We start from the raw sequence: 19,830 nt of genomic DNA on the forward strand, positions 1-19,830 counted from the left end.
TGGGGTGTGTGTGTGGTGTGTAAGTGTGTGTGTGTGTGTATTGGGGGATGCAGTTGTCTGTGGAGCGTAGGAAACCGCCTTTTGAGAAGCATTTTATTTTTAGAAAGTGGGAACAGAAGTGGCGAAGGGAAATCAGATGCCGCAGGGGCCGATCTGCAAAGGCCTTTACATGCAGCGCCCCTCGTCACCTCTAACTCCATGATGGGAACGTCCCCATTTCACAGGTCAGAAAGTGAGGTTCAGGGTTTAAATATCCTTCCCAAGATTCCAGTCTTGGGCGGTCTGAGCCCAAAGCCTACTCCTTGCCCCCTGTGGCGTGGCCTCCACCTGGGCTGTGTGTTTCCCGCACCGGGGGCCCCGGCCACCCTGCCCCAGGCGCGGCCCTTGCTCGCTGTGCGCTGTTCAGCTGTGCTGAGTGTGTGGATGAATGCCACAGAGGATGGCACTTAAAAGGGAAGGTCACACTTTCATCCGTTCCCTGCACTTTAGTCGTTAGTCTGTGTGGTCTGTTCTCAAGTGTAGGCACATGTAATAGCAATTCTCTTGAATTTGGTTTTTCTGATCCCGTCCTACTGAATGCTTTGTAGAGTCTGTCATGCAGTTTTATTGGGTGGCCTTTCCCGGTCACAGACCCAGCCTCATTGCCCATGTGTCAGAGCACCTCGCTGGACACTTGAGACAGTTCTGCTTTCAGAATGGCTGTGTGGGAACAGCACGGAACAACTTCCAGCTTATAATTTGAGACTCCCAGGGGGGAAAAAAATGTCTAGTATCCTAGAAGAAATCTGGCCATCTGTTGGTATACAGTGTTGGTTGACCTTGGCCCTTCTCCTTATACACACCAGGGCTTGAGCAGGGCAGCTGGGGACAAGACAGCCCAGGAAGGAGGTTTGCATGTGGTCCTGGCCCTTTATACAAACATCTTAATGTCCATCGGGATTCTAACACATACTTCCTGTCAGGAACCCCTGAGCCCTCATAGCCGCCTTCCCCCCTCCATCAGGACACAGGCGTGATATACCCCCTGGGCTGCCCGCTCAGAGAGAACTGCCAGAAAGACAGAGTGAGGCCTTTGCAAATCGGAAATTTAATTTGGTGGAAATAGTTGGGCCAAGTAGTTGAATGCACTTGTCAGGCTGATCTGGCCTTGGGGGTGATGGAGGAAGGGGCATAGAAGCTGACCCTGAGGACAGAAAGGAATTCCTATCCAAACTACTTGACCAAGAAAACATTCCAGGTCTCCAGCTCTGACAACTAGCTACCAGGAAGGTAAAGACAACTTGCAGGTTAAAATTATACCAGAGTGTCTCTACATTTCTATCAAGCCCAAGCCCTTCCTGGGTCCTGCAGGTCTAGCCTGGGTCCCTCTCCAGCCCATCCAGCCCCTCTGACTCCACTCTACCCAACTGCAGCCACTTTGGCCTCCTGGCCATGCTTGGAGTGCCTGGCCAGGTCCTGCATCTGGAAGCTCCCCCTCCCCCACCATGGCTGACTCCCCACCTGTCCCACCTTCACAATATCACCTCCTTGGAGAGATGGTGGTGAATATCCCCCCATTTCCCCACCATCTAAAGAAGTGCTGTGGGATGAATGGTGTCCCTCTAGATTCCTACATTGAACCCTAATCCCAGAACCTCAGAATGTGACTATATTTGGAAGTAGGGCCTTGAAAGAGGGGATTCAGCTAAAATGAGGCCATTGGAGTGGCCCTAGTCCAACAGGACTGGTGTCCTTATAAGAGATTAGGACACACATGGCATGTCGCCACAGAGAAAAGACCATGGGTGGCCACAGTGCAAAGGGGCTCTGTGCAGACCACGGACAGAGGCCTCAGGAGAAACTGAACCTGCCCACATCTTGATCTTGGACTTCGAGTCTCCAGAACTGGGAGATATAAACAAGGAGGAGAACAAAAGCCGGAGAAATGTAACCAAAATGGAACCATCTTATGTGTGGCCCACTGATGCACATCTGAGACATACAGATGTGGCATTGCTAAAGGGTCTCATGACTAATGTTTTACTAGGTAATGAAGGGTAACCTATCTTGACAAGAGCTAACCGTCTCAGGCCCTACAAGCCTCACTTTCAACAGACACAAATTCCTTAGAGACTTCGCTATCCCTGACGCCCACTAACTACAAAGTACAGAATCAGCCACTCCTCTCAATCCCATTGCAGCTCTTCCTACCCACGCTCCAGCCCCTGTGCCTAAATAAAGGCACTTTTTGCACCGAAAATGTCTCCAGAATTCTTTCTTGACCATTCGCTCACTACCCCACATCATATTTTGGCTTCCAATGTTGGGCCTATCTTCTCATCTGGACCCCGAGCCACGGTTTAAACTTGGTCAGTGACTCCCTCTCCTTTACTCTCATTCCAGGGGCTCTTCAAGGAGTGCGGTCTTAGTGGAACACGTTCACGTGGATTGCTCAGGCTGCAGTCCTCTAGCCCGGGCTACTCTACAAGGAGGAACAAGAGCCTACCGTTTGGCTGGAAATTAGTGCCCTGGCCAGAATGGTAATGAGACCCAGAAACTTGATGCCCTCTCTTTATTTCCATCCTTATTACAAAGTTGTCCATCTAAGGGCAAGAGACAGTCACCTAAGTCACCAGGACGGCTGCCAATCTTAAGACTCCCGGATGAGGTTTCCTCCTCATTGGTCTAATGTGATCCCCTTCACATCCCTGGTCTAGCCTCTTCTGGCCATGGGACCTCCGCATGGAGCCAGCCAAAACCAATATCCGATTGAATTAAAACCCAAGCAGGAACCTGCTTCCAAGGGAAGCTGGCTGTGAAAGACCACATGTGTTGGAATATCGCTTAGATCATGATGGATTTCTATCTTTACTGCTTTCCGTCAATGTCCTCTACTAGCTGCTTACAGCATTGGGTAATTTCCCCTTGTAAAACCTTTCTAGTGTTTTCCTGGGTTAAAAACAGTGGGTTCTTCTCAGCACAGCACCTCATTTAGGTCCATTCACTGGCCCCCGTTTGTAGTGTAGGACATAATGGAGAAGTGGAGGGATCCTGGCACAGAAAGGCTGTGTTCATAGCAATTTCGTTGGAGGATGTCTCCAGTTGCTTTGACACTGGGAACCTCTGACGTATCCTGCATGGGACTCCCCCCAGAAGCCGGGAGGGGGGATTTCCTTGGTAATGGACCTTCTCTACTTTTCTAGGAACATGGGTTCTTCTTCAGTCCCCAAGGATTCTCTCTTGGGATGCTTTTTAACCCACCAGAATCAATTCAGATGGCAAGATTTAAGAAAGAAAAGCCTGATCTTCTGTAACACTGCATCACCTTGGTACCCCCTAGGAGATGAGGAAAAATGGCCCATTAATGGGACATTAAACTTGAATATGATCTATCAGTTAGATCTCTTCTGTAGGAAACAGGGCAAGTGGATAGAGGTATCTTCATGGCCCTAAATCAGGATCCCAACCTAAGGGCCTCTTGCAGAATGTGTTTGGCCACTAACCAGGCTAATAAACCCCCTCCTGATATATTGGATGATGATTATCTAAATAGGGCCATTCCTCCTAATAAACCTAGGCTAACAGAGGAATCGCAAGCCTCTCCGCATAAAGAGGATATTGCTGCTGTCACTAGCCCTCCTCCTTACAAGCCTCAAGACCCCTCTGCTCCCAGCCCAGCTGGACATACCAGGAGCGGAACTCCCTGTCTCCCGGGAGCTCCCCCTAAATATCCCCTTAGGGAGGTTGCTAATGGAGAAATAGGCACTATCAGAGTCCATGTCCCGTTCTCCATAAAACAACTCTTAGGTCAATATTCTGAGAACCTTTCTCAATTTATTGAGAGTTTTCAACAAGTAGCCATTGTGTTTGATTTGACCTGACAAGATAATATATACACACACATATATATGTGTATATATATATATACACACACACACATATATATGTATATATGGATGATATTATATATATCATGCTATCTTTGTTGCACCCTGGAGGAATGGAACCATATCTGGACAGGGGCTCCAGAGTTTGCTGTCCAACTGGCCACGAGAGATAGAGAACGTTATCTGGTAGGGGGCACTGCTGTCCCAATGACTGAGCCACACTGAAACTATCAGGAAAATGGAGCAAGAGAGAGACGGGATCCTATGATCACTTGCCTGATAGAAGGAATGAAAAAAGGATCTTTCAAACCTGTAAATTTGAACAAAATTCAGAAAGTCCCTCAAATTGCTGATGACAACCCGGCTCTGTTTCAGGGTGGCTTAATAGAAGCTATTTGTAAATACACAAACCTGGACCTAAGACACAGGAGGGAATAACTATTTTAAACATGCACTTTATAAATCAGTCGGCATCTGACATCTGCTGAAATTTAGTTTTTCTGGTCCTTCCGTCTTGTTCCACTCCATTCCTTGGATGAGACTTAATATATAAACTAGGGAGTAGGTTTGCTCTTACTAAAGAAGAGTATAGGTTGTCCTCTTTAGCACCTGGAGAACCAGACCCTTACCCTGATATCCCTTTTAATATCTGGAAGGTAGTAAACCCACAGGTCTGGGATTGCGATGTCCCAGGATTGACTCTTAAAGCCCAACCAGTTAAAGTGACCTTAAAACACTCAATCACAAAACCTCGTAAGAGACATTATCCCTTAAAACCAGAGGCAAAATAAAAGCTGGGTTACAACCACTTATAGACAAGTCTCTCAAACATGGTATTTTAGGGCCTTGTCAATTTCCTTATAACACTTCAATTTTACCAGTAAAGAGGCCAAATGGGAAATATCAAAAGGCATAAGATTTAAGAGCTATAAATGAGGCAGTGGTCCCTATTCATCCCAAGGTACCAAATCCATATAGTTTTCTCACCCAGGTTCCTGGGGATGACAAGTGGTTTAGAGTACGTGATTTATTTTTTTTATTTAAATCCAATTAGCCAACATACATCATTAGCTTTTGATGTAGTGTTCAGTGATTCATTAGTTGAGTATAACACTACTTGATTTAAAAGACGCCTTCCTTTGCATCCCTCTGAGTGAGGAAACACAGCCACTGTTTGCTTTTAAATGGGCCTCACCTTCAAGCCCACAGGCTGCCAAATAACTTGGACAGTCTTGCCATAGGGTTTTAGAGACCATCCTCACTTATTTGGGGCTGACCTTAGTAAAGACCTCCATGAGGGATTCTTGCCTCAAGGGACTATAATTCAATATGTGGATGATATTTTAATGCGTAGTCCCACAGAGGAAATGTCTGATAGCAATTCTGTAACCTCACTTAATTTCTCGGCAGACAGAGGTTATCACATCTCCCCTAAAAAGGCACAAATATCTAAACAGAAAGTATAATATTTGGGGTACGAACTAACATCCGGTCATGGAACTCTATCTACTGTTAGAAAAAAGATTTTATTCGATCTTGAGCCCCCAACTGCAAAAAACTCCACACTTTCCTAGGCATGGCAGGCTTTTGCCGCCTGTGGATTCTTGGACTTGGGCTCTTAGCCAAGCGATTGTATGATTCAATTAAAGGCAAGAGCCTTTACTCTGGACTAAAGCCCAGCAGACACCTTCAAAGCATTAGAAGCTAAGCCTTTATCAGCCCCAGCTTTGGCTCAACCTAACTTAGAAAAAACTCTTTTGCTTTACGTATGGCAAAAAAACAGGGTCAAGTTTTGGGAGTTCTGACCCAAAAATGAGGAAATGAAATGAGACTGCTGGGCTATTTTTCAAAGTCACTTGACAATGTAGCACAAGGGTGGCCGGCTTGTCTTCGAGTGGTGGCTGGGATTGCCCTCCTGGGAAAGTCTCCTGTGATGACATAACATCAGGTCCACGTGTTTTAGAAACTAAAGGCCACCGATGGATGATGGGGGTGCCGACTTACTAAGTACCAGGCCAGGCTTTTAGACATACCTGAAGAGGTCCTTGAGACCTGCCAGACTTCAAACCCAGCTGCCCTTATGCCCGGACGTGACCATCGTACTCCTATAGAACATAATTGTTCAGAAGTTATTGATCTTGCTTATTCTAGCAGATCAGACTCAGAAGATTCTCCTATTGGTAATGCAGATGGTGAAGGGTGCGCTATGGCCCATCTAACGCAGACTATCGAGGTCAGAGCCCTCCCAGCAAATACATCTGCCCAGAAAGCGGAGCTAATAGTGCTCCTTTGTGCTTTACAATTGGCAACAGGTCTCAGGATAAATATCTATACTGACTCTAAATATGCTTTCCTAGTCCTACACGCACGGGGCAATTTGGAAAGAGAGAGGGTTATTAACAAGTCATAACTCTCCCATTAAATATGGACCTGAAATAACAGCCCTTTTAGAGGTTGCACACAAGCCTAAGATGGAGGCTGTAATTCACCGCAGGGGACGTCAGAAGGACACGTCTAGGGACACTAATGAGAATGACCTGGCGGAGCGTGCTGCCAAGCAAGCTGCGCAGAGCCTGCAGGTCCTGTACGTGTTGACACCAGTAACAAACAGAGCCCCGGTCTACTCGGACCAAGACATCCAGGTAGCCCCAGAATGGGGGTTTTCCAAAAATGCACAAGACTGGTTTATAAATGATAGAGGAAAAGTCTTTATACCCAAAGGCAACCAATGAAACTAACGCAGGGTATACATCAGGCTACTCATTTGGGTAAAAAGGCCCTGGAACAGATGATTATGAACACTTTTGATGGGATTAACTTAACCATTACCAATCTTGTGCTGTTTGCACCCAAGTAAATGCAGAGGGCACAATTATCGCCCCCTTTAAAACCAGTCCAAAGTGGGGGGACATATCCTGGGGAGGACTGGCAACTCCATAAGATGGATTTTACAAATGTCATCTTATAAAGGATATAAATACTTACTGGTCTATGTAGACACCTTTCCTGGATGGATAAAAGCCTTCCCTTGTGAAACAGAAAAGGTCACTGAAGTGACAAAAAGTTTATTAAGGGAAATTACCCCTAGAACTGGATTCCCTCGGTCCACACAAAGTGACATTGGACCATCTTTTATTGTACAAATAACTGAGCAAATAGCTCTGGACTTAAAAATTAACTACTATTTGCATTCGGCCTGGCATCCACAATGTTCCAGAAAGGTGGAAAAGGCCAACCACACCTTAAAACGACATCTTGCCAAAAGTAAGCATTGCCACTCAAGAAAACTGGGTTACTCATTTAGCAGTAGGACTTCTCAGAATGAGAATTGCCCCAGAGCAACGAATAGGGGTAAGCCCCTTTGAATTACTATCTGGATGCTTGTTCTCACTGTAGACCTGTCAAGAGATGGAGACTATAATGCTTTGTTGAATTATTCACTTGAGGCTGGGTTAATCCATAAATCTCTACACCAATATGCAGACCATATCCTCCCTAAACCTGATCTGACATTTACTAATAACCCACCTCATATAGACCCAGGAGATGTGGTTTATGTAAAGGATTGCAAGTCTAATACAGCCGGGGATTGACTCCAAAACGGAAGGGCCCTTACAGGTCATATCATGTATCACCGCCACAATTAGAAGGCCATTCCTCGTGGATTCATATATTAAGAATTCAAACTGTATCTTCCTCACAGGACCCCAGGGTGCCAGCTTACATGCTTTCTTACTTCCGTGATCATGTAGAAAACCTCAGGCTTCCTTCAAATGACAGCGAACATTGTACCTCTCTTTCTCATTCTCTTTTTTCCAATTTATACTGATAATTCCTTCTTAACATGGGCACAGCATTATGCTGAACTTCAAAATCAAACAGCGTGCTGGATACATGGGATTCTGCCTGTATTCGGCACATCTGGTCTGCCTTGGTGGATCTCCCTATCATGGGGCATTCCTCATGTATTTATGTCTCAGATATGACCTGGGACCCAAGTACTACTATATTACATGATAGCTCTATCGCAGAGCAAATATGGCCTCTGGCCTATGATCAGTGCCACCTGGAATCATCCAGGCCATAATCAGATCCCAAACCAGTAAAGTTCTAACTGAATCTACTCGTCCACAAATAAATACACACCAGAGAATGCCTAAACGATAAACCCCACCTTATCGGTATACACAGGATGGAATATATCAGATCTGGGACGGATATGTATGGCTCACCCCCACAATAGGATGGCTGAGTCAGAAAACAATTCTATGCTGGGAACAGAGAAACCATACTTATGATACATGGGCAACGTCACAGGGCAGTTAAGATGCCTGTCATCAGCAACAGGTTCACAAATCATTGTTCTTCAGGCCACCGAGTAGTCTGCTACTGATTAGACAGGGAGGCCCAGAACTAGGCAGCCGGCTCCTAATGGGACCCAGTGGCTACTCGGCTCTAACCTACGGCCATGGCTTCCCCCAGGCTGGCTAGGTCACTGTACTCTGGGTTTTGCCTGGATGCACCAACGCGCTATGAAAACATTACTAACGTGGCCAACCTTCCAAATTCAAAACAACCGTGGACATGTCCCATGTTTCATTGGTATGACCACCTAAGGTCCACCTTTGTTCCCTCTTTAGGACTGGAGGATGTCGCTTGGCACATGGAAGCCCTTAATAAGTACACGGTCAAAACCCTAAATGACTCCCCAAATAGCATTGCCCTGTTAGATACTGAAGTGACACAGACGCATAAAGCCGTCCTACAAAATAGAATGGCATTCGATGTTTTGACAGTGGCAAAGGGGGTACCTGGGCCATTATCAAAATGGAACGTTGTGTATATATTCCAGATTGTCACAAAAATGTAACAGGGTTGCTAAAAGATATGAATACTCAAATTGGCGTTTCAAAGGATCCCTCCCACTCCTTTCATAATTACACTCCTGGACTGGAGGGGGATTCTGGTCATCAAAGGACTCTTATTGGGACTTCTTTTGCATGATAATTGTAATCATGTTTTGCTGTTTTTTCGGACATCTCTCCACCTGGTGCCTAGGCTCCTTCATTGCCATAACTTCAAGTGGATGGATGATCCTTTCTACTCAAGGAGATTCATATATGCTGTCTACCTTGGATTCAGCTGCCTCTTTCTTTCAAAATTCCTACATATAAATTCCCAACTGACCAACACTGACCCATAAGAAAGGATGTCTCTACCCTCCTCATTCAGCAAGAAGAGGTTAGAGAAGATGAAACCTTGCACCCTCAGCAACCCTAAAGGTTTAAGGGTCAAAATTGTTCAGGGGGAAATGAGAACAAAGGCAAGAGAAATGTAACCAAAAAAAGAAAAAGAAAAAATAATGTTACATGTGGGTCACTGATGCACATCTAAGACATACAGATGTGGCATTGCTAAAGGGTCTCATGGCTAAAGTTTTACTACGAAGGGTAACCTATCTTGACAAGAGTTAGCCCTCTCAGGTCCTACAAGCCTCACTTTCAACAGACACAAATTCCTTAGAGACTTCGCTATCCCTGACGCCTACTAACTACAAAGTACAGAATCAGCCACTCCTCTCAATCCCATTGCAGCTCTTCCTACCCACGCTCCAGCCCCCAGGCTAGAATAAAGGCACTTTTTTTGCACCAAAACTGTCTCAAGCAGTCTTTCTTGACCGTTTGCTCACCAGCCCCGCATCCATAAGTGCCCGTGAGTCCCGCCTGGGGCACACTGTTCCTGGGGCCAAGCTCACAGGCAGTCACCCTTGCTCTTCCTGCCCCTGAGCCCCTGACTTTCATTAACGTATAAATTAGACTTCTACGCACACATTTGGTTCTGTGCTCACTTTCCCCTCCAAAAACTCCACTGAATAGGGGCCACTGCTGCGAAGAAGTCCCTCAATAAATCCCTGTTGCGTATTAACGAGTCATTAATTCTCCAGCAAGCAGAAAGGCTCAAACCGTAAAGGGACACTCAGATGTCCCCGTGGGTTTGTTAGTTCTCTGGTTCCTGAACTGTCCAGATTGATTTTTCAAAGGCACTCAGATCATTTAGGTGCCCCCAAACCGGCGTTATGCCTATAATGGATCGTCAACCTTTTTGGAAACGTTCAAGGCCATTGTTGCTTGTTTGGTTTTCGGTCACTTTCCCCCACTTTGCTCTGGTTTAAGCTGCCTTATACACTGCATATAAATGAGCTTAAGCTGTTTTGAAGAGATTTGTATGAAATTCCCGGGGATAACTTCTGATAAGCCCAATTCAGACATATAGGAATGGGAGAAGAGTACGCAGTGGGAATACGGAATTTGTGACACTCGGCTTGGACCATTTATATAATTCATATCATAGAGAAAGTTTTAAGTCTCTCTCAAGACATTGCCCTTTCATTTTGATCCTAACAAACGGGCTCAGGTTGTTTGGGTTTCAATCTTTACAAAATTGCTACAGGATTTTCAAGATCGCTCAGGGTCACCTCTTCCAAGAATCCTTCCCTGACTTTCTCAAGATGTAGAAACGTCCCTCCTACCTCCCCCCAACCTCGAGGTCCCATGACAGCCCCACGGTGAACCTATCCCCTCCACAGTCAGCCTGGCAGCCTCCCCCTTCTGACTGGGTTGTGGCTTCCTGGTCCTGCAGGACCAGCGGGCCCTCGATCACTATGGAGTTTGGAACAATTCCCCTGTGAAAGGCAGGGCAACACTGGCAGGGGTTTTGAGGGCAAGAGCCTGCCATCCTGGCTCCCCTGGGATCTGACCCCAAGCACATGGCAGTAGGTGGGAGCCCAGGAAAGCCTGTATGCTTGACGGCAGCCTGGGGGCTCTGGGGTGAACACAGCAGAGCAGGCCTGCGCCTTCTACACTTTCCTCTGCGTGAGGAACTGTGCCTGCCTCCCCAGGCAGCCTCCAACAGCCCGAGGCCTTAACCTGCCCCAGAGTGTTATCAGCTCTTCTAGTGGATCCCTCTTGAGTAAAACTTAGTAATTTTTTTTTTCTTTTGCATGCGTGGTGATATTTTCAAGGGTGGAATTTCCTGAAAAGAGTTGACCACTTGCCTGTAAAGGGTACAGGGATGGTTGCCTTTATGGGTTAACCTGGCTAAGCCATGGTGCCCAGAGGTTTGGGCAAACACTAATGCTGGTGTTCCTGTGAAAATATTTTGTATATATCACGAATGTTTATCGTCAATTGACTTTAAGTCAAAGAGAGGACGCTTGATAATGTGGGTGGGCCTCATCTAATCAGATGAAGGCTTTCAGAGCAAACACTAATGTTTCCCAGAGAACAAGGAATTCTGCCTCAAGGTGGCAGGATCAACTCCTGCCTAAGTCTCCAGCCTTCTAGCTGATTGTGTCAGGGGGTCTGCCCTACAGATTGTAGACTTGCCAGCCTCACAACCATGTGTGCTAATTACTTAAAATATATCTTTTTATATCTACCATTGATCCATCCATCCATCTATGCATCCTATTGGTCCTATTTCTCTGGAAAACTCTGACCGACAAGGTACATATTTAAAACGTGATGCTGGTATCAAAACAAGCTGTACCTGTATAAGGACAGGTGTTGTTGTGTTAATGCAGGCAAGTTGACCCGAGCTCCTGTTCACTGAAGAAGGCGGAATGAATGCAGGACGCAGACCTTGAGCCGGGCCAAGAGCAAGCCTTGCCGGGGGGCCCCATCTTGGGGGCTTGAACACGGTCTCATTTAATCAGAGCAACACCTCTGCAAGGGAACAATTGTTCCCACCTTGCAGGTAAGGAAACTGAGGCTTGGAGCAGTAAGGGACAGGAGGAGTCACACAGCCGGTGAGGAGTGGTTGGGAGTCCGTCCAGAGCTCTAGCTCTTTCTGCAGCATAACACAGACCCCCAGGGGAGGGCAGGGGAATGAGCCGGGGTTATAACCGGGCCTGGAGCACAGATGCTCTAACTAGTGGCCGCCCCTCCCCAGGAGAGGGGTCTGTGGCCCACCGCATGGCCTGCAGCAGAACCCAGGGCCAGATCCAGGACGGGGAGTGGCCTGTGGCCCTTTGGTGCGTGGCCCCACACACGGAGGGGGAGGAAGAGTGAACCCACACGCAGACGTGCACACAAGCACACACAACTCCAGGGCCAAGCACGCCCAGTTCCACTGGTTGGTCCTCTCCTTTCACTATTTTAAAACAAATTAGCTATAATATCTCATCAGGTTAACAATGTTCCCCCACCACTTATCACCTTCATTGGAAATTCCAGTTTCTAGATCCAACACAGTAAATTCAACAAGGGATATAAATATTTAAAAGAAATTCAAAAGCAATTTCTTTTGGAAAGCACAGAATTACCTATTCCTTGAGAACAATCACTGTTTAATTTACTGTGAGCATCCTGCATACTAATTTACCTTATAATAAAATATATCTTCCGTGTCTTTTAAAGTCCTTTTAGAAATGAAAAGTAAATTGAAGTTTTCCTTTTAAGTGCAGGTATGAAATAATTCATAGCAAATAAATGCCTCAGGCAGATTATTAAATCCCAAAGGGGTTTTCAATATTCTCTGAGCGGTTATGGAGGGTCTGTGATGGCCAGTGAGTCATCTTATTCATCATTAGTTTCACAGTCTGTCTACCACAGATTGGGGGTCAAAAACTTTGGCCCTTGTCAGTTCTAGCCCTCTCTCTTTATAAATAAAGTTTTATTGGGACACGTCCATGTCTATTTGGTCCATACTGTTTGTGGCTGCTTTTGTGCTATCACGTCAGAGTTGGGTCATCGTGACTGAGACCCTATGGCCCACAAAGCGGGAAATATCTACTCTCCTGCTAGAAAAAGCTTGCCAAACCCTGCCGTGGGTGGTCAGATGGAGTTTTCCTCTTTTCCCTCCATTTCATCTTCTTTCATCATAATTACTCCAAACCTCTCTTTATATTTAATTTTCAGGGAAAGCTCTCACTATTATCATGAATTACTCATCCTAAGATAGTCTTAATATTATGCATAGTATTTTAATATTTAATTATCACGTCTAAAAGGCAGTGTTCTCAGTTACATAAATATTGCTGAGGTTTGAAGAAAAAGAAGAGAAGAAAGTTTATTTAAGGCTCAGTTCTGGTGGGTTTCTAGGTTTGAAATACAGAGGCACACTGTTCAAGACTGAGCTCATGCAGACCTCCAAGCATAGTGCATACACCAGATAGTGTATAAAACACAGGACAAACAGGAGGGCAAAAACCTAGAACCCTGCTTCTTTCTGGTGACTTCTTGATTGTGCTTAAACAAGAAACATTGTAGTTAAAATGGACTGGTTGTTTGGTCAGTGATATTCTTACATTCACTGAATAGGCAACATATTTGCAGGAATCTGCATTTTACTCCTGGGGGACTTAAACTGTTTTTCACTCTCAATAGAAACATGTATTGCATGAACCTTTGTACTTTTTCTGAATTACTCTTCCTGGGCGGGGGCGTGGTGAGGTTGTTTTTCACTGCTTTCTATTCATTGAAGACGTTGATTTGTTCTTTTCAAAAAGTGGAAACAAAATAACAAAAAACTTCATTATTTACTTTTATGCTTAAAAGTGTTTGTCTTTAGTGATCATTGACAAATGAAACACCATCTGACCTTCAAAACCAAATCCTTACTTTCACAGGTCCTGTGCTGAGCGGTAGGAACCCACCCGGAGTGTTGGTGAAGGTAGCTGCAGAGCTGAGCCAGGGCGGCCAGCGTGGTAGCCCTGCTCTGAGCCAACTGGAAACCAACTCCAGTTGGCTCTTCCGTGTTGCGCAAGACCATCCATAAAGCACACATGAGGGCTTTTCTCCCCCAGTCAACGAGACACGAAGAACTCCCTACAAGGAAAAACACCTGCTGTCCTGGCTCCTCAGCACCTGTCACCCATCTCCTGTCTGCCAGCAGTTTTCCCCTGGGACGTTCTACACACCACATGGAGCCCCTGGGATTGTCATAAGATGGAAGCTTCCGAGATTTGTGGTCCCTGACTTTAGTGACACCTTGTGCCCTCCCAGCCCTGTCTGTGGACACCGCTGGGGTAATGGGTGTGCTGGAGCTGGCGTGGAGGGTAGATGTCTGTCGCCCCACTCTTGCTACCTGTCTGTGCTGCCCTCCTGACCCCCCTACCATCTCACACGCAGGGAATTTTCACATATGTGGACATACACATACAGAGTCGATCCTCCTTACTCAGGGACTCCATATTCCTGATTCACCTGCTTGCTAAAATTTATATCTCTCTCCGCCCCCCCTCCCCCAATCAGCACTTGTAACACTGCCATGGTCAATCAAGGGCACGTGTAGAGTGAGGGAAAGAATGTCACCCAATGTGCTCATTTCCAGCTGAGAGAGAACAAAGCCAGACTCTGCCTTCTTGTTTCAACACCCCCTACGCAAACAAGTGTCCTTTATGCAAGTCTACATAGTACCATGTTTTCCTCACTTGGGGGCCTTTTGTCGATTTCCCGATTTCAAGTGGCTCAAACAGTGCCCACGTGCTGTCTAGTGATCCTGAGGGCAAGAAGGCTATGATGTCCCCTACAGAGAAGGTGCGGGTTCAGGCATACGCTGTAGTGCTATTGACAGTGAATCCAATGTTAACTGATCAATTATATACATTAAATAAGGTGTCTTCAATAATTCATTAACAATAAAACAGAATTATATATCGATTGGTTGATGAAAATGTTATGACGAGAGACTCAGAGGAAACTAACCCTGCATCTTCTTTAGGAGCCATGGTTCAGGATTCGCTAATTTGGTGCGTGGTGCAGCTTTGTAGACATAATGTGAATAGTGAGTTCGGGCTGCATCTGACGTCACAGAAATCCGACATGTATCGTGTCCTCGATATAGTCGGGCGTGGTGGCCCTGTTCCAGTGATCATGAAGGACATTGCACAGCATCCTCTGCTCACCTGAATTCCCAACCTCAATCTCTGGAGCCCAAAATGAAGAGACTTACACATTTCTCCTTTCATCTCTGATTTTTTGTTTGTCCCGATTTGTTGGGAAGTGCAGGAACATGGCAGGTCTCTAACACTTGTTTTGTTCAATTTTGTTTTTATAATTTACAAGTGTCCCAAGGCTGACGTTAAGCCCAAGGACATGCACTGTTTGGGCTGTGCAGTGTTTATGAGACTTCTAAATTGGTTACATTTGGAAATCCAAAGATTTCACATAAAATGCTGAGAGGACCGTGCATGTACCTCTCCCTCCCACCTCCTTGTTACCGATCTCCCAGTCCAGCACCTTGTAAGTCGCTGAGCAACCGCAAAAATCAGTAGCTACCCCCCATCACTGAGTGTAGATCTGTCCTCGTCATTCTCAGTCCCGACAGAGTGGAAGAGCTAATGAACTGCTTGGCCCTCTGGCTTTGGGGGAGTTCTCCCTCCAGTATGGTCTTCCTGGAACTTTCCTGATGGGGTTGATATGCTGCAGTAAACCACCCCCAGTTGGCTCTTCTGTGTTGTGCAAGACCATCCATAAAGCACACAAGGGTTTTCTCCCCCAGTCAACGAGACACGAAGAACTCCCCACAAGGAAAAAGAGGCAACATAGCCAGCACACGTGTCAGCCTCTGAACCATGTGCTTGTGCAACTCGCTTGTGCGTTCTGTACCTGCTGGGGGCCAGAGATACAGAAGCAACCCCACCTGATGATGAAGCAGATACACTCATCCCAACTTGCTGGGTCAGGTAGCACCATGTCCATAATGGAAAGTTTGGGTTCTAGGCATTAGAATACTGAATCTTGAGCGTCTCTCAACTGGAAATAGCCTCTTTTTTTTTTTTTTTGGCTGGAGATAACCTCTTTTCCCTACTTGTTTCGCTGTTCTCCACCTCCAGGCATACCCATGCCTCAGCTCCAAGGATGAATCTTGGCTGAACAGAAAAAGATGGATGAAGCCACAGCTCAATCTCTGAGACTGAGTATCAAGTCACCCTTGACATCCATTTGAGTCAGGACCCATCCACGTTCATGTGCATCTGGTATCCGAGTCTGAGCCGTTGACAGAATGTCTGTGTGGATGGCTGGGGGTTCCATTTGCCTCCTCTGCCTGCCTTACTTATCTTACCAGCTGTCCCACCCCCACCACCTCTTGCCAGAGGCCCTTTTGACAGAACTCCTGAATTCCTGCTTAGCTGTTCAATCTGATGCCATGTCCTGCAATGTATTTTTTAATTCTTTGTCATAGGTTTAGATGATCATAGAAAAGTTGCAAAATTGTGAAGAGTTCCCATATGCCCTTCATGCAATTGTCAAACCAGGAAATCAACACTAAACTATAGATCTTGTGAAATTATACCAGTTTTTCCTCAAACGTCCTTTTACAGTCCAGGATCCCATATTGTGTTTAATTTGTTGTGTCCTTCGTCTCCTCCAGCTTATGACAGATCCTCAGTCTTGTCTTTCATGACCTCCAACCCAGGCCCCCTCCGGTGAACACGCTTCAGCCTCTGTCCTCACTATAGCTGAATACCCTGTTTCCTTCCCCTTATCTACCATGTGAACTCCTAATCAGTACTCCAGATAATATTATTTAGGCACGTAATGCTAAGCCTCAGTGCCTCAACATAATAGCAATTTACTCTCACTTACTCGAGTCCTGTGTGGATGTTCCCGGATGGGTGGCTCTCCTGAGCTCTCCTCCACGTGGTAGGGACATCTTAGGACACTGCTGTCCCCACCTCGTGGCCTCTAAGATCAGCACAGAAAAGAAGAAAGAGGAGAAGTATGTGTGGAAGCTTCCGTTGTTTCTTTAAATAGCACAAGCCACACAGGCTCGCATCATTGCTGCCCATGTTACATTGGTCAGAGCGAATCCAGATGCAGGAGAGAGGGAAATGCCGTTTCCTGTATCCCAGGAGGGAAATGAGGCAGGGTATTCAAGTTAGACGATTGTCTCCGCTGCTGGCCACCCTTTTGGTCATCAAACAGCTTTCTTTTTCTTCCCACATGCTACAGCTTGCTCACACTCTTCCCGAGAGAGAACGTGCACACCCGTTCAGTAACAGTAGCCAACTCCAGGCCCAGGATCTCTGAATGGATCTGGCCTCTCCATGAAGAACAGGGGCAGCGCTTTTGGTCTGGTCTCCTGTGACCTGAGGGATACTTGATTTGTCATTGGTTTCCCTGATATCCAATCAATAGTGGTGGATCAGGGCCGGGGAACTGCATGGACCCCTCCCTCTTGGAAAAAGGAAGTAGGGAAGTCTCATACCCATCACTAGCCCATAGATGTACTTTAGTCCTGCAGGACGGGTGTGGTGATTTTCTCTGCTCTGGATGCTGAGACCCCACAGTGACAGACCTCACCTTCTGGGGGCTCCTCCTTGCTCCTTATTTTGCAAGGCCACGTAAGAATGGGCTTCGGGGAGTGCATTCTCCTGTTGGCAACACAACTTTGGGAGCTCACTTCCTGTTTAGCAAAGACTGGGGCCTCAAAGTTTATTAAGTCCCAAACAACTGAAGGATTTTTTGGGTCCCGACTCATGGTATTCTTGGCAGTGCAGTCGTCTCAAAAACATAGTGACTTCTGATCTATTTGTACCAGTAACCATACCCCTTTCTTGGATGTCATTCTGGAACCTACTTCATTTCCCTGCCTCCTCACTGCTGTGAATCTGTCTCTCAACTTAACAGCAGCTGTCTGAGGCCACCGGGGTGAGTGGGAGGTCCGTGCGCTTACTCACACGTTGGCCCTGGGTCACTTTATGGACTTAGAAAGTTCACCAGCACTTAACGAGTTCAAATTATTTTTTATTCCCATACTTACTGGTTGGGGACTAGAAGGTTACCTTTTGCAACCCTACAAGGCCCTGAATTTCTGGACCCTATTACCTTTCATTTTCTGCTCAAAACAGCCAATTACTTCCTGAGCTCATCTCTTTCTTATATTGCCTTTCCAAACAGATCCACTTCCAATTAAAACACCTTTCTAATATTCCATTTTCCAAGGACTCCTCCTATGAGCCTGCAGTGATGGGGTCTGCCTTCCAAGTCCCCGCAGACAGCCATCTTGCCATGTTTTGTCAATACATAGCATCGATGTTCGGCCACCAGCGAGCCATGTGTCTTCCTCGCCTCCTGCCCAACTGCTAAGAAAATGGCCACATAGTTGTTATAGTAGCAACTTCCTGCAAGATACCACTTTCCATAGCATTCAATAAATCATGCTAGTTGTTGCAAACAACCCCCAATTCCAGTGGCTCCACAAAATAAATTCATTTCCCACCTTCCCCATACCCACTGAGGATTTTCCAGGTAGGGCACCCACCTTCAGACAATGACTCAGTGATCCAGAGCCTTCCGTCTTGGGATGCTGCTGTTTCCAGTATGGGGCTCCAACTTCCCACAGGAGAAGAGAGGAAAGGATCAGGTGTCCAAGATATTTTATGGGCCAGCCTGGATGTGTCATACATCACATCTGCCGGCGTTCCGTCAGTTGGAATTAGTTTTATGGCCTCAGGTACAAAGGGATGGTTAAGGTCATCCACCTGGGTGTCCAGGAAGATAATTAAATGGTTGAAAATAATTAGAATTATTTCTGGCACAAAGACTGGTCCGAAATGTCACCTGATATCTCTGCAGAATCAGGCATTTCCCTTCCACTGACACTGTGTCTTGTACATAATTTGCACCTGCCACTTTGATTAAAAATTATTTTATTGTCTGTAGACCCGCCAGGTAAGGAGTGCCTTGAGGTTAAGAACTGTCCCGTAGTGCTCGCTTCGGCAGCGCATGTACTAAAACAGGAATGACACAGAGAAGATGAGCGAGGCCCCATGCAAGGATGACATGCAAATTCATGAAGCGTTCCGTGTTAAAAAGAAAGAAAGAAAGAAAGAAAGAAAGAAAGAAAGAAAGAAAGAAAGAAAGAAAGAAAGAAAGAAAGAAAGGAAGGAAGGAAGGAAGGAAAGAAATGTCCTGTATACATCTCCGTAGCACCTGAGCCTGGCACACGAAGGTGTTGAGTGCTTGTCAAGAGAACGAGGTGACCAGAGGGAGGCCAGGCTAGGAGAAAATGTTGAGAGGCTGTTCCTCCTTGTAGAGCAGGATGGGGTTTCTCTAGTAGAAAGGGAAAAATTGGAGGCTATCATAAGACATATTTTCTAATAAAAATGAATGTAATGGGAAAAATTGGAGGCTATTATAAGACATATTTTCTAATAAAAATGAATGTAATATCATGTTCTTTTTTATTTATTTAAGTGGGCAACTTGTTTCCCCTTCTCTTTCTTGGCATTCACTTGGTAATTTTGCATTTCCCAACGGATTAGTCTCAACACAATGAAAGCTCCCAGTAGAGGCTATTATTTATATTTCTTTGAATAGTATCTCTTGTCCTGAACTAAATTGTTACTTATAATATGGAAAAAAAAAAAAAAAAAGCCCATAAGATAGCTACTGGACGTTCTCAGGATTCAAGTTGCCACTCAGTATTGGAGGGGAGTCTGTCCCCTGGAGATTTAGGACTGTGCCCCAAGACTTCTCTATTTAAGGAGCTCAAGGTAGAAAACCTTCCTAGTCAGGCAGAACGGAGTCCAATTAACTGATTGAAATACACAGAAATACAGAAGAATAGCCCATTTGTTTGCTTTAATCTAAGAAACAAAGGGCCCCTGATGAGGCTGCACAAAGGGATTCTGACCATCATCTCAAATGTCTCTTGCTCCTAAGCTGGGGTGTGTGAATGAGGAGAAGGAAACTTCTCAGGGTCCTGGTCTGTCATCCAGGGAGCCCATCACCAGGAAGAATGTGCCAGGAGCTGATGGGTGGTGGCTGTGTTGGGGCATCACATTTAGGGGACGCCCTCAGAGGTGTGAAGAGTACAGTCTAGTATTTCTCTAAACAGTCTTCTAGCAGGTGCAAGTGTCTTGTTCTGAAACAATCAGCACGTTGTGACAATTTTCTGACAGGTATTTTCACAGATGTGAAGTGTCTTGAAGACGGGCCCCTTTTTCTAACTTGCC

The 19,830-nt window shown here is 45.9% G+C and overlaps 1 long non-coding RNA gene and 1 other non-coding gene across 5 annotated transcripts in view; both read left to right on the forward strand.

Annotated features, from left to right (window-relative positions):
* The window catches only part of LOC123834635 (uncharacterized), a 42,050-nt gene extending 23,022 nt beyond the window's left edge, over positions 1-19,028 (forward strand). For all 4 annotated transcript variants that reach the window (XR_006788479.3, XR_008505162.2, XR_010413367.1 and 1 more), the window contains 3 exons: positions 2,383-2,519; positions 11,449-11,621; positions 13,495-19,028. This is a non-coding gene — a long non-coding RNA (uncharacterized LOC123834635). The remainder of the gene's footprint in view (positions 1-2,382; positions 2,520-11,448; positions 11,622-13,494) is intronic.
* Positions 18,580-18,685, forward strand: LOC123836578 (U6 spliceosomal RNA). The gene has a single exon (XR_006788989.1). It is a non-coding gene; the product is annotated as a U6 spliceosomal RNA (small nuclear RNA).
* Positions 19,029-19,830: the final 802 nt, after the last annotated feature.

The sequence above is a fragment of the Mirounga angustirostris genome, unplaced genomic scaffold (assembly GCF_029215605.1).
Source record: "Mirounga angustirostris isolate CCGP_5_RB_7025 unplaced genomic scaffold, mMirAng1.0.hap1 SCAF_7, whole genome shotgun sequence".
In the NCBI taxonomy this organism is placed as follows: Eukaryota; Metazoa; Chordata; class Mammalia; order Carnivora; family Phocidae; genus Mirounga; species Mirounga angustirostris.